This window comes from Pinus tabuliformis, chromosome 9 (genome assembly GCF_031772625.1).
Source record: "Pinus tabuliformis cultivar Carrire ecotype Pingquan chromosome 9, CPIR1, whole genome shotgun sequence".
Taxonomy (NCBI): domain Eukaryota; kingdom Viridiplantae; phylum Streptophyta; class Pinopsida; order Pinales; family Pinaceae; genus Pinus; species Pinus tabuliformis.
The window spans coordinates 1,572,512,862-1,572,526,661 of NC_142307.1; the positions used below are offsets into that span (position 1 = coordinate 1,572,512,862).

At 34.2% G+C, this 13,800-nt stretch overlaps 1 pseudogene; it reads right to left on the reverse strand.

Moving 5' to 3' along the window:
- Window positions 1-9,179: 9,179 nt before the first annotated feature.
- On the reverse strand, window positions 9,180-12,642 carry LOC149154664 (benzyl alcohol O-benzoyltransferase pseudogene; annotated as a pseudogene).
- Window positions 12,643-13,800: the final 1,158 nt, after the last annotated feature.

A 13,800-nucleotide genomic window follows, 5' to 3' on the forward strand; every position in this document is an offset into this window, starting at 1 on the left:
ATAGCGTGGGGCTTTGCCCCGCTTCTAACCCCCCGGTTAACTACATGGGCTAGTCGTGGAAAGAATATAACACAACCCAACAATAAGGAGCCTTAGAGCTTTGTAAACAACATTTTTTCTACATTGAGATAATACAGAGGCCCAAGCCATGGAAGATGGACCAAGGAGATGTAGCCCAGGATGGGTGAACTCCTTCATCAAAACACTGTGTTAATGTATCTCTTTGATGGTTTGTTGTACTCTGAATATTTGAAATTCAATATTTGTTTCTGAAGCTATTTTTCTCATGAATGTATTTTTAAACTTAAGGAAATTTACCTGATTGTATGCACAAATAGCTAATAAAACCTCAGCACAAGAAGAAATAAGTAAGAATATGTTTATAAATATGTAATTTCTATTAGCACAACAAATCTAATCATACAAAAATAGATCAAGTTGGCATCATAGCAAAGGTTGAATTGCTTGATTTCTTGAGTTTGTGCAATTAGGATTTTAATGGTTGCAAAATTGTGATGCTTACAAGGTTAAAGTTGCAGAAAGTTGAAGGGAAGCTATTGGTTGCAACTCCTGAAGTAATGCCCAGAAGAAGGAGAGCCACAAGGCCACAATCTCCACCACCCAAAGTTCCAATTCCAGCTGCACTTGAAACTCCTCAAGTTTTGTCTTCAACTGAGATTGAAGAGGTACAAGTAGCACCAATTTTTGAGCCTGAATCCATAGCCATTATGTCTGGAGAAAGAGAGCCTAAAGGTCCCTCTTCAAAAGAGGAAGAATTAAAGAAACATTTCTATACTTTGACTGAGATGGTTAAAGTCCTGTATGAAGAGAGGAACACTAGAATGGTTGGAGAGAGTTGTAAGCCTCGACATGGAGAAGGAAGCTTAGAGGACCAAAAAGATGAGAAGAAGGATTCTAAAGGGAATGGTGGAAATCCACCTCCATCTCCACCATCCTCATCAATTTTCGTCATCATCTTCACCATCTCACACAACATCATCTTCCACTACCACCACTAAAATAGCTCATACTCATTCCAAAACCCCAAAAGGAAAGACTCCATTACTTGAATTGGACATAAAATTTGAACTTCCCATGTACAATGGAGAGGTGAATGTAGAAAAGCTGGACAATTGGATTCGACAGTTGGAGGTATACCATAGAATTCAGAACCTTCAAGAAGATGACATAAATATCTAGTTGGCTTCATTGAGGCTAGAAGGAGTTGCACTAATTAGGTGGGAAGAAAAAACTCAAGAGGAAATGAGAATCCATGGTAAGATATCCATCACTTGGGTTGAATTTGTTTACGCAATTAAACCCTATATGCAAAAATCCATTATGAGTTGGCAAAATTTTAGGCAGCTTAAAGGCCAAACAATCTAAGATTATATACAGGAGTTTAGGAAAAGGGCTTTGTTATTAGGAGTGAATTTGAATTCCCAAGATAGACTGCTGAAATATATTGGGGGTTTATATTCCTATCTAAAACATACTATTCTTATGTTCAATCCAAACAATTTAGATGAGGTATGTTTGCAAGCCACACACCTTGAATCTAGAGGAAAGAACATTCAGGAAGAGGGTAGTAAGAGGAAGCCATTCAAGGGCAAGGAGAAAGATAAGGGTGGAAAATCGAAGGGAAAGCAAAATGCAAGTGTGAAGAAAGAAGGGGAGAAAATCACATGCAAACACTATTCCAAAGAGGGGAATGATGAAGTCCACTACTGGAAATTGCATCCTGAATTAAGGACTAAGAAACAAAACAATAAGGAAAAAAAAAGACGACCGCTACCACACAACATGACCTTGGTTCAGATTCTGGTGATGAGACCAAGAATTCAGCCATGGTTACAAAAGGAAAAGAAACTGCTGCAAGCACTAGTTCATCATGTAGTCAAAACAACACTCCAAATGAAGAGTCAAGAATAAAGTTGTTTCATGTTAGAGTGATTTCAAATAATACAAAGATTGATGCATTATTTGATAGTGGGTCACAATCAAACTTGATTTTAGAAGACTTGGTAAAAAAACTAAACCTTGAAATTGTACCTCATCATAAGCCATATAAATTGGGTTGGATAGTTAACAATGCAAATTTACAGGTTACGAGGAAGTGTTTATTCAAGTTCTCCATTACTGAAAATTTCATTGATGAAGTTGTGTTAGATGTAGTTCCACATGAAATCTCAGGAATCATTTCGGGTAGTCCTTATTTGTATGATAGAAAAGCAATGTTTTATCGCCATGACAACAAACACATATTGCTCAAGAATGGGGTGCAGTACATACTGAGAGCCCATCGCAAAAGGATGAACATTTCTTCGCTTAATGCAGGGTGGATGAAGAGACTAGTAAATGCAACTAAAAATTTTGTGATTCTCATGATCAAGAAAAATAATGATATTGATTATGAATCTTTTGAAGGTTGTGATGATAAATTGAAATCTGATTTGTTTGATGTGGTAAGTAAAAATAGCGGGATGTTTCAGGAACCAAAGGGGTTACCTCCCAATAGGGGAATTTAGCATGAGATTCAGTTGCAACAGGATATTCCACTTTCGAACTTTGGCATGTATCACATGTCTATTATGGAGAGCTTGGAAATCAAAAAGCAGATTCAAGAATTGTTGAGCAAGGGTATCATACACCCATCTACTTCGCCATGTGGTTCACCCATTGTCTTGGTGCCAAAGGAGGATGGAACTTGGTGCATGTGTGTGGATTTCCATGCATTGAACAAAATCACGGCAAAGAATCATTATCCACTCCCAAGAATTGATTATTTGCTTGATCAGTTGAGGTATGCAAAGTATTTCACTAAGTTATACTTACGAAGTGGTTATCCTCAAGTTAGTATAGCTGAAGAAGACATTTGGAAAACTACCTTTAAAACTAAACAACGATTGTTTGAGTGGCTTGTTATGCCTTTCGGTCTTACAAATGCTCCAACTACTTTCATGAGGGTAATGAATGATGTATTGAGACCATTTCTAGATGATTTTGACATTGTCTACATAGATGATATCCTCATATTCAGCAAGTCAAGAGATGAACATGTCATGCATGTAAACAAAGTACTTGATGTATTGAGAAAAGAACAGTTGTTTTTAAAGATGTTGAAGTGTGAATTTGGAAAGACTTCTTTAGTGCATTTGGGACACATTGTTGGAGGAGGTGAGCTAAAGATAGACCCCTCTAAGGTTGAGGTCACTCCGAATTGGCCCAAGCCCAATACAGTTATAGAGGTAAGAAACGTTTTAGGGGCAGCACAATATTGGAAAAAGTTTATTGCTAATTTTTCTTCTATTGCAGCTCCATTACATGCATGGACAACTGTCAAGAAAGTCTTCCATTGGGGAGATGTACAACATAAACAATTTTATGCTCTGAAAAAAAATATAAGTTCAACACTGGTATTAGCACTTCCAGATCTTAGACAGTCATTCGAGATTCAAACGGATGCAAGCGATTATGCCATGGGAGAAGTTATATTGCAACATGGTAAGCCCATTTCATTTCATTGTAAAATCTTTAATGGAGTTGTAACTAACTATTCCACATATGACAAAGAACTTTATGCATTGATACAAAGTGTTAAGAAATGGAAGCACTATTTGATGGGGAAGGAGACCATCAACCATTGTAGTGTTTACAGTCACAGTCAAAGTTGTAGCAGTCACGACATTTCAGATGGATGGTTTTTCTATGACAATTTCATATGGTTATCAGGTAAAGAAAGGGAATCTACAATAAGGTAGTTGATATGCTTTCAAGGCCTATTGTAAATTCATCTCTTATACTCAAGCATAATTCTGTTTTGTATGAAAGTTACATAGAACAATATGCAAATGATAGTGACTTTCAAGAAGTATATGCAAGCTTGAGTCAAGGAAATCAAATTGAAGAGTTGGATTATCATGTAAATAACAGTTTGTTGTATCATTTGGGCAAGTTGTATATTCCACAGGGAGAAAGAAACAGTATCATAAGGCAGGCACACACTTCATTGATTGCTGGACACTTTGGTGTAGGCAAGATAGTAGTGAATCTTCAAAATTATCGTTACTGGCCACACATCTTGGATAATGTTTCTTGTTTCATAAGAGGATGTTCTTTATGTGCTACAAGTAAGCCTAGCAATAGGAAACTTGGTTTATACACTCCACTTCTAGTACCTTCATGTCCATGGGAGAGTATCTCAATGGATTTTGTAGGTGGTCTTCCATTGTAAAGGAAAGGTCATGATTAATTATATGTAGTTGTAGACAGGTTCAGCAAAATATGCATACTGACACCATGTAAAAAGAAATTACAGCTAAACAAACAGCTCATCTTTTCTTCCAAAACATTTGGGTTCATTTTGGTCTTCCTACTTCTATTGTAAGTGATCGAGATTCTCGATTTGTTGGGAATTTTTGGTCGAATTTGTGGGACATGATGGACACAAATTTAAATAAGAGCACAACCATTCATCCACAAATAGACGAACAAACTAAGGTGGTCAACATATTCTTAGAGGATATTGCAGCAAACATCCCAAGTTGTCAGATGAACAGTTGCATTACATACAACATGCATACAATAGGGCAAAGCATTCTTCCACAAACACATCGCCATTTGAGGCATGTTATGGGTAATTTCCAAGATCTCCATTGGACTTCATCTTTGAGAAAGATCTTGCCATCAATGGTCACAGTGACATCAATAAGGCAAGGAAGCTCATGGAGAAAATTCAATTCATACATCATACAGTGTAGGAACATCTTGAGAAAAGTCAAAGCAGCTACAAGGCAAGGCATGACAAACACCAGGTTGATCACAAATTTCAATTTGGCGACGAAGTTTTCTTATATATTAGCAAAGAGAGGTTTCAAGGGGAAGGTAAAAAGCTTAAACCAATTCATTATGGTCCTTTTAAAATTATGGAAAAGATTGGTAACAATGCATTTAGGCTTGATTTACCTCCTTAAATGCAAATATACTCTGTTGTTAATGTTGAGATTTTGAGATTGTTTGAGCCTCCTTTGATTGATGATCAAGGAGAGCATATTCAGTTGCCATCAATAGATGACTTTTCGCCAGAATATCTAGGTGAACTTCAGCAGGATCTCACACTTGACAAAATAACCAGAACTTCAAAGAGAGGGGATGTTGAATACCTTAGAGTGGGACTCTAGGGACAAAAGCCTTCTCAAGCCAAATGGTTGCAGACCAAGAAGGTGACGGAGTTGTACCCTCACCTATTAAATAATTGATAGTATATTTTGGGGTCCAAAAGGCTTCCAATGCGGAGGAATGATCAGGTGCTTAGTATTTAGCTCAAAAATAAAAGTTCTCAGAATGGTTTAAAACCTGAACGACCATGTTCGTCTTGGAAAAACGATCCTAATGCAACTCATTTCATCCAAAACCGAGTTCGTATGAGAAATTTATTGTGTTCTAATGGCTTTGCTGAACAAGTAAATTTTGCAAAAAAATTGCCGAGTCACTGCACAGTTAGTAGTTCGTACTACTAACGTGGCAAGTGACTAGGCATGGTCAACATTGGCCAATGAAAAATCAGGGATCGACAAGTGGCATTATCTAGTTGGATTGTACAGTGGTTTGTTCACACGCTTTTATTAGATCATTTTTGTACCAATGGAAGAATCCCACATGGCAAGCCTCGAGGCCACGACGTGGCACCTCCCAAAGGTTAGATTTGAGGTCTAACAGTGGAGTAAAATTTATTGGCGATAGTTGGGGTCAAACCCATGACCTACTGCACGCAAACCATACGCCTTACCAACTATGCTATAAGATAGTTCTTACCCTATCTATTCTCCAGATATATTTAATTTGTAATCGTTTGGAGGTTGGAGGTTAGGAGAGGTCTAGCCTACAGGCCAGCCCTCCCCCGGATGTGAACACAATGTATATAACTGCAAATGGTAACATTAACTCTGGCGGGCTCCAACCATACAACACTCCATTAGTTAGCATGTGAACGATACATAATCCCGACGATCAAGGTAACAGACTCCTCCAAAACCGTGACATTAACTCTCATGTGAACACCGCAACCTCAAACCATTAGTTAACTCCAAAGTTTCCACTCTAACATTCAATGCGACATAACCATTACATGTGACCAGGTCTATTAAGCCGTCGGAGGTTACGGGTTGTTTAACGCTAATCCGCTTTGAATTCAATTAAAAGCAGTTAAGCCTTAATTAACTATGAGTTAAGTTGGCAGTAAATTCGGTAGTGCCCCTAAATTTGGGCCTGCCACCAAATTTAGCGGCGTTGACTGGAGATGTTCCAGAATTAGAGGAGAAAATGTAGGAAAAGGCTGACTGAGCTCTAGTGAAGTCAATTTTCAACCAAATTGAGCTCAGAAAGAGGGGTTCTTGGCTAATTTAGACATTCTGAACACATTGGTGCAGGTATCAGAAGCCTTAGAGCTTTGTAAATAGATTTTTTTCCACATTGAGTTAATACAAAGGCTTAAGCCATGGAAGCTGGACCAGGGAGATGTTGCCCAAGAGGGGTGAACTCCTTCATCAAAACACTGTGTTAATGTGTCTTTTTGATGATTTGCAATACTCTGAATATTTGTTGTTCAGTATTTGTTTCTGAAGCTATTTTTCTGATAAATGCCTTTTTAAACATAAGGAAATTTACCTGATTGTGTGTGCAAACAACGAATAAAACCTCAGCACAAGAAGAAATAAGAAAGCATATGTTTATAAATATGTAATTGTTATTAGCACAACAAAATTAATCATACAAAAATAGATCATATATATATATATATATATATATAGTTGATGTAAAATTAATGTAAAAATTGAAGTATTTCATTTATTAAGGATATTCATTTTTTGTTTTCCCTATTTCTTAATTTGTTAATATAAGTATTATTTTACCGTACATCTCAATGACTTAAATGATAAAGATGAATATGTTGGCATATGATGAACATGAATAAGTTGGAGTAACAATGAGCTTATATCAAAATAATCCTTTAGTTGATGTTATCTTACATATTTATGTAGAACCATCATAGATTAACCAAGCACATAAAATATAAAAAATCTTTAGATGCAAACTTCTTTTTGAGTGAAAAACTTGAGAAAAGGTTTCCACCTCCAAGCATTTTATTCCTCCAAAACCATGACATTAACTCTCATGTGAACACCGCAACCTCAAACCATTAGTTAACTCCAAAGTTTCCATTCTAACATTCAATGTGACATAACCATTACATGTGACCAGGTCTATTAAGCTGTCGGAGGTTACGGGTTGTTTAACACTAATCCGGCTTTGAATTCAATTAAGCGTAGTTAAGCCTTAATTAACTATGAGTTAAACTGGCAGTAAATTTGGTAGTGCCCCTAAATTTGGGCCTGCCACCAAATTTAGCGGCGTTGACTGGAGATGTTCTAGAATTAGAGGAGAAAATGTAGGAAAAGGTTGACTGAGCTCTAGAGAAGTCAATTTTCAACCAAACTGAGCTCAGAAAGAGGGGTTCTTGGCTAATTTAGACATTTTGAACACATTGGTGCAGGTATCGGAAGCCTTAGAGCTTTGTAAATAGATTTTTTTCCACATTGAGTTAATACAAAGGCCCAAGCCATGGAAGCTGGACCAAGGAGATGTTGCCCAAGAGGGGTGAACTCCTTCATCAAAACACTGTGTTAATGTGTCTTTTTTATGATTTGCAATACTTTGAATAATTGTTGTTCAGTATTTTTTTCTGAAGCTATTTTTCTGATGAATGCCTTTTTAAACATAAGGAAATATACCTGATTGTGTGTGCAAACAACGAATAAAACCTCAGCACAAGAAGAAATAAGAAAGCATATGTTTATAAATATGTAATTGTTATTAGCACAACAAAATTAATCATACAAAAATAGATCATTCATATATATATATAGTTGATGTAAAATTAATGTAAAAATTGAAGTATTTCATTTATTAAGGACATTCATTTTTTGTTTTCCCTATTTTTTAATTTGTTAATATAAGTATTATTTTACCGTACATCTCAATGACTTAAATGATAAAGATCAATATGTTGGCATATGATGAACATGAATAAGTTGGAGTGACAATGAGCTTATATGAAAATAATCCTTTAGTTGATGTTATCTTACATATTTATGTAGAACCATCATAGATTAACCAAGCACATAAAATATAAAAAATCTTTAGATGCAAACTTTTTTTTGAGTGAAAAACTTGAGAAAAGGTTTCCACCTCCAAGCATTTTATTCCTCTAGGCTCTTTATAGATCTAAATATTAAAGATGAATTTATGCTCATTTTGAGCAAAACACTAATAAAATATTTTAGCTATAAATTTGTTTTATCTTCACTCCTCTTATATAATATATACATAGTTGACATTGAAATATTTTATTAATGATTCACAATCTCCACATTAAAATGTTCATACATACACACCATGTTTGGAAATAGAAAACATATATAGATAAGATACCATCTCTTTCTCCACACACACACACACATATTTGTGTACTCAAAATGCATATTGAAATATTTGATTTATGAGTCATATTAATATTTTTTTGTTACTAATATTTTTAAAATATTTTATATCAATTTCATATTAAGAATGGAACAAATTACATATCCATCCTAGAATAGAAAGTGAAAATACAAGAATTTTTTTTATTTAAATTACTTTAAATTTCTTTACATAAAATTGATATAAAATTATGTTATTTAATATGGACATTGAAATATTTTATTTATGGGCGGCATTATTTTTTTGTTATGAATATATTTTTGTTTTAAATATTAAATGTAAATTGAATATATTAAATGAATTACACAGCATATAATATCAATAATATTATTTTTATTTGTCAATTATCAAATTTCGTCCATATTCAACATGGAGTTGACACATGTATCTTCTTCTAAAATAAAAACAAAATATTCTTTAAATAAAAAAAACACATTGTTGACTATAATAAAAAAACAAAAATAAATGTACATGTTTAAGTGAAGGCCATTTGTAATAATATTTTATTTTCATTCTCAATCATAAATAAAATATTTGAATATCCATGTGATGTAAGAAAATTTTGTATTAACTCTTAAAAAGTGATAAGTAATTAAAAGTATAAAAAAAACCTTTGTATTTTACCAAGCATAATTCTTATATTTTTTAAAAATATTTCATTACAATAAATTATTTGAATACCTATACTAACTAACATTAATTTTATATATATCGAAATAAAGTTTATACAACCCCTATGGCCCTGGGGATTTGGCATTGGAAATGCAGTAGAAGAGATTCCCAATGTCCAATTCCAATCTCTGACATAGTGCAGCTTTTTATTCTGCCTTCCAATAGTAGAAAAAATTGACAACTTATTTATTTAAAAGTCAAACATCAGTTTGAAAGGCGCGGCAAGATCACTGGGGCTGCAGGCCATTATTGATTGTTTTATTTATAATTTCTTCAAATGCTTCCATGGCAGTTGGCGGCAAACAAACAGGAACTATGATCCCTCTACTGTCTGTCTTCGAGGCGGGTGCTAAATATGTGAAGTGTGGCATTGCCGGATAAACAGGACACGCATACACAGCTTTTCCCCACCCGAAATCCGACTCTGCCATGTGAAGCAAAACTTTGGAAACGTCTGAAACGATGAAAGAGCCATCCGAGGTACTGAGAGGGCGGCCATTGACCTGCGCCAAATCAATCATACATCGCATATATTCATCATTCACTCTTCTATTGCCATCTTTAATCAATTTCACAGCGTAAGACAACGGGCGGTGAGTCAGATCCCGGGCTGTTGTCGTAGCGTTGGCGGAGGCAAGTGTGTTGCCATAGTAGCCAGCTGGAAGAGCCGGTCGAAATCGATTCCGGGCATTTAATGGAAACATGAATGCCAATTCCTGGTCAGCAGGTATATTGAGAGCCACTGTTCTCGATTGCCACAAGCAAGCCGATATTACTTCAAATGGGGTGGAAAGTTTGAGACCATTTACCTGTCTTTTTAAAGCTGCAAGTTCTTTTGAACCAAAGTAGAACGATTTCAACATCATTTTCTCTACTGCAGCAGCCCCTGGCACCAATGATTCCTGATATTTATCTTCAAACTCATAGTATTCACGGAGGCCCGGGTAATCCCCAGTAGGCTTGGCTCTGGGTCGAAGGATTTCTCTATCCCAAACTGGAGGAACCTTAGAGCTTGGTGCCCCTCTTGCTATTTCACAAAGAGACTTCAGAAATTGTAAGATTCCAGTGCCGTCACTAACGCAGTGGTTGAAACGCAACCCTACTACGAAGCCTCCGCATCGTAGCCGCGTTACCTGGCGAAAAAGCAAGTTCAATTCACAAAGCTCATTCGTCAAATTTCTGTAAAATTACGAGATATATTTTATTTAATTCAATTGGTAAATAGAATAATGCCTCTAAGCGTCAAAGTCGCTTAGAAATTATACCATGGGTTTGTTCCTAAGTCTAACTTGGAGAGGAGACCCATCTTTTCTTTGTGGGACTTGATTTTATGATGATTATTATTAAAGTTTATTGAAATTATAGTTAATTTATTGAATTTAAAAAAAAACACATATTTTTATAATTTTATTTTTATGTTTAAAATGTATTAATTTAAGTTGTTTAAATTTTTTTCCGTATTCAGTTTTTGTGATCCATAATGAATTAAGCAAATGTTTTTGGTAGAAATCACATAACAAAAATTTTTGGTTAATAAATTAATATCATAATTTAAATATTATATCTGGTCCTGATGATGAACCACACTTGTTAGTTCGAAACTTGTTGACCAAAAATTTCTTAATTGTTTAAGATTAAAATATATTTAATACTTATTAAATTTGGAAGATGACTATCATAAGAAATATTTTGAAATTAAATTTTAATTTAGATATATTCATGATATTTAAAAGAGAAAGAATATATATGTATATTTTGAAAATTATTAATATTTAGAATTTTTTATAAGAGAAAGTATATATACGTTTTTTTAGGTCTAATAGACCAAAGTTTGGTCTCAGTGAACTTTAACCACCACCACCACTATCATAAACCAAAAAAATATGAAATTGAACTTTAATTTAAATATATTGAAAACACTTTAAGAAAAAATATATTTTCTCTTCAACCCTTTTAATATCTTAAATATAATGTTTTGAGAATTTTCATATCTGAAATAATATGTTTTTTATAAAAATATTATTAATTTTACAAAATATTATATTTATTTAAATTAAATTATTTAAAAAAATTAATTAATTTAATTTAAATTATTTTGAAAATTAAAATAAATTGTTTAAAAGATTTAAATAAAAAATTATTAAAAAAGCAATTTTATTTATATTTTTAAATAAAAAGAATTAAATATATGACACATGCGATGTTATAGTTAGTATTAAAATTTAAGCCCAAGTTGTAAATTTACTTGAAATTGTCATCAACAAATAGACACAAAAAAGAGGGGTTGAAGAGAAATTATGACAAAAGATTCGATGGAAGTGAGATTCATATATATTATTATAGGAATATTATTTTATTTTTGGAAAGAATTAAGAGTTTATTTTATTTATTTATAATGGTTGGTGTGTGGAACTAGTTTTCTGTTTTTTTTTTTATTTTGTTTCGTTAACAAGTTCTATAAAAATGAAAAGAGTGGAAGACTTAAATGATAGGATTACATTTTTGTGATTTATATTATGAAAAATAAGAAAATTTTAAGTAAAAATTATATTATCAAATTTTTAAAATTATATCATTAAAATTTTGTTAACTAACCTCGAGTAAAAATCACACTATCAAAATTTTATGAGCTAACCTTATGGTTTAGTTTCTCCTCCGTCCAAGATAAATTTACACATATACATGTCCCATTGCTTCCTAAAATTTTAAAATATTATATAAAAATTTAAATATCCTAAATTTCCATATAAATATTTAAAAACATCACATTGAAATTTAAATATCCAACTATGCATGCGATTTATCATAAACAAATTGAAAACGCCAATGACCAGCCCAAGCTGAAGCAGAAGAATTTGGAAAATGGCAATGACCAACCTGAAACAGAAGAATTGGAGAGTCTGTAATGGTGTCCGATCCTGGAACGTTGTTTATAAACTCAAGAGCACCAGGAATAGGTGGAGAGAGATCGCCCAAGTCTTCCAAGGAAATATCTGCCTCGGCCTCTACAAGAAGAACTCCTTGACCAGTACAGTCCATTATAAGCTTACCTTTATCATCTGCATTTCTCAGTCTTCCGGCAAAGGGATAGTAATCTACCAGAAGCTTTCCCAAAGCCTCTCCAATAACTTGGACTGGATCATTCCTCCCATGACCATTCATGGAGGAATTGCAGGGGGGTGCATAAAACATAAGTACGTTGACATGAAACCTTAATCCCAATTGATCGTCAATATTGGTAAGATAAAGAGGTTGGGTGGGAGTGGGGCGGTTCGGGGAAACAAGAAGAGGTGGGCATTTAGTGACTGTAAATTGGCCGGGAGACTCCTTTGGAAATAGTAGAGGAGGAAGTAGCGGGGGTCGAACAGGAGCCACTACTGGAGTTGCTGGTGCCTGTCTCGCTACTGTCCATCCTAATGCAAGAACCGCCATTTAAACACAGACTTGGAAGATTTGCCTGCAAATTAAAACGATAAGAGAGCAATATTGCTATCTGCACAACTTGGTATTGTGGTATGCATGGGAAGCCAAATTTATAGATGTTCCTGTGTTTGTTTTGCACAGTGTAATTATAATCAATTGACGGTTTAGTGGAACCGGTGGTCTGGTTGATGAAACGCTTTATAATGGCGATTTTTTCTAAATTTAGGTAGTCCAAGAATATTCTGGCGTATTTTTCTATTACATATAATCTCCTCCTGCCTTTCATAAGGTCAATATACGCTTTAACGGCACTGTTGATTTTTTATGGTTCCGGGTGGCAGAGCAGTATTGATTTTATGCGTTTATGAACATGGCCACTTAAAAAGCTAGCAGGGATAATGTTAAAAATAACGGTTCAGGGCCAGTGATAATTACAGATATGTTTGAACGTGGCAAGGCCAACAACCCGGTAAGAATATATGGGGTGGTAGAGTTGTTTTTTTCAAAGTTATTGAAAATTGCAGATATTTGAACAACTTCATAAGAACATAGGGATAGATACGGATTAAATATAAGTCACATAACAACCAATTCACTTTCAAGTAGGTGTACATCATTGTCAATTAGGTGACCGTTTCTTACCTCATAGTTTAACATTTTTAATTTTTAATTTTTAATGATTATTTTTAAATAAATAGGTATTTTTTATTTGTAAGTTTAGATATTTTATTAATCTAAAAGTTAACAATAATGATTATATTTTATTAAAAAAATTTGGCCTTACTCTTATTAGATTCACTGGCCACTAGGTAAATCCCAAACAAATAGTTAATTGCCAAAACGGTATAAGAAACTAAAACTTGAAAGGTTAGTTATACCAGAAGTTCAAAATCAAAATACCCCTCACAACCATTAGGCATTAGAGGAGTTGACTAGAGCACAATGATGAAGACTATATCCCAGTGATGGAGGAGGTCTAAAGTCACAGTGTAAGTGCTTTTCCATACGGGCCATCCTTCCTTCAAAGCAGTTCAACTTCTCTTGTATGCGCCGCTTCCCGCTTTGAATGCTGGTCAAGCATTCTTGCATTTGCCACTGATTACGGTAGATCATTCATGAAACTGACAACCAAATTTTGATCATCATGTTGATCCATGCTTACTTGTT